Source organism: Canis lupus, chromosome 13 (genome assembly GCF_011100685.1).
Source record: "Canis lupus familiaris isolate Mischka breed German Shepherd chromosome 13, alternate assembly UU_Cfam_GSD_1.0, whole genome shotgun sequence".
Taxonomy (NCBI): domain Eukaryota; kingdom Metazoa; phylum Chordata; class Mammalia; order Carnivora; family Canidae; genus Canis; species Canis lupus.
The window spans coordinates 34,874,208-34,876,398 of NC_049234.1; positions in this window are offsets into that span (position 1 = coordinate 34,874,208).

Genomic DNA, 2,191 nt, shown 5'->3' on the forward strand with positions numbered 1-2,191 from the left:
TCCCTGGAAGACCATTCCCTTGCTGCACAACTGCAGCTGCAAAGACAGCTGTTGTTTGTCAAGGACTAGTTCCTTCTGCCTGTTCTAACCCCGTCCTCCTCTCTGAAGGCCATGTCTGCTACACACTCTCCAAGATGGCCCTTCCTCTGTGCATAGCAAGAGACCTACCCACCCCCACTCCCTTCTCTGAGGAGCAATGGCACTTGTGACATTGGGCAAGTCATTAATACCTCTCTGAGCTTCAATTTGTCCATTAGGGAAATTGGAATGATAACAGTATTCATCTGTGAGGTTTTGTGATGATTCAATTAGATAACGCATGCACAGTATAGTGTGTATAAGAGCTCCAGGTATACAGTGACTTCTCTGTAAGTGGTAGCTAATAATGTTACCATCAGCATCTTCTTCATCACCATTATCATCATTGTTACCATCATCACCATCATCATCATTATCACCATCATCATCACCATCATCACCACCATCATAACCATCATCATCATCATCACCGTCATTATCACCACCATTTTCTTATAAATGGTAACAACCCTGGATCCCTCCACATTTTCTCATATGATTTGGCCTGTGAAGCCTTTATTGTCCTGGTTGCCTCACAGTGAAAATGTTCCTAAGACCAGTCCCTCAACTGACCCTTGGTTACCCCATCTTTAAGTGGGGAACTAATGTGTCAGACCCCCTTGCACACAGGCTGACCCAGAGCAGAGGCCTTATAGCATCAGTCTCCCTGTTGATCCATGCTCTCCTGTAGGGTGTTATTTGTTGGGGTTTTTCTTCCTTTAAGGAGTCCAGTGCACTGCCATGAACACCAAAAAGGACCAAAAATCACTTTTGGAACTCACCGTGTTTTCTTTCTTTCTCTGCTGGTAATGGTGGTGACATCAGAGCAGGTGTGATTGCTCTCACTGAAGATGCAAGGAAGTGGGAGACCAAAGGATGAACTGGCCCTCTCAAGGTTCCCTTTAAATCAAAGCTCCACCTGCCATTTTCAGCCACAGGATAGCAGATTCTAGAGTGACATCCTTTGCCACCCCTGCTGTTCCAGCCAGTTGCTCAGACTCAGGAGACCTGGTTCCAGACACTACTTAAGTTACAGATATTTACTATATTTAGGCCTCAGTTTTCTCATCTTGTTAAAATGGGGTCATAGTAGCATCTGCATTGTTGAGCTATGAGTACTGAGACGATCCATGTCAAGTGCAAACATAGTGTGTCTTAGTAGCAGACACTCAATAAACTGGATATTTTTCATCTTAAAATGACTGTTTTCCATCTTAACAACTCTCATGAAGAGAGCTTTATAAGTGTGGTCCAGAGCCTGGCATGGACCAAGTGCTCAGGGATTATTCCTGCTTATATCATCTTTACCAGGATTTTGCTCCAAGGCTCCAGCCCTCTGCCACCACATCTGAGCCACCCAAGGTCACTGTACGTGTCCAGTCTGTTGGGCAGAGTTGGCAGCTATATTGGCCATCCCTCACTCTGACACACAACCAAAAAAGTTTTCAAGCTGAATTTCAGAGAGCAGCTCTGGACTGGCCACTCAGGGATCCAGAGCCACATGCAGGCTGTCATGCCTGGAAGCGTTCTCACCTCCGCCTGGCACTTTCATGCTCCAAGGCCTGGGGGCTGAAGAGAGCTCAGGTGGTGGATAATTATGCCACATGCTGCTGCCTGCATTTAGATGAGGCATTATTCAAATTCATCATCTCTCCAAAGAGCTTTGTCATCTTCCTGGGCCTCAGGACATGCAGCCACAGAGCCACCACCCTGGATGACCTGGGAGTGGGCTGCCAGGAACACCTGCAGTCAAGTGTGACTTGTTTTCTGTGATATTTCCACCTCATGGTGCCCCCTGCTCCTGCCTAGCCTTCTTCCCAGGTTATCTACACTTTGCATTGGTTCCTTTCAAGGAAGGGACAACAAGAAGGAGGAAAGAGCAAGAATGGAAGGAAGGAAGAGAAGTGGATGGGGAGGGGGACAAAAGGGAGGCAGGGAGAAAGAGAGGAAGGAGAGAAGAAAGGGATTTCCTACGTGCTCCCAGATTTCCACTTGCTCCTGATGGCCTCACACCTTCCCTACTTCCCTCCACGGTGCACAGATAGAGGTGCAGTAGGGCCGTGGGCTCAGAGTGCTGGTAATAGGTCTTCCCTTCCTTTCCACAAACCTTATA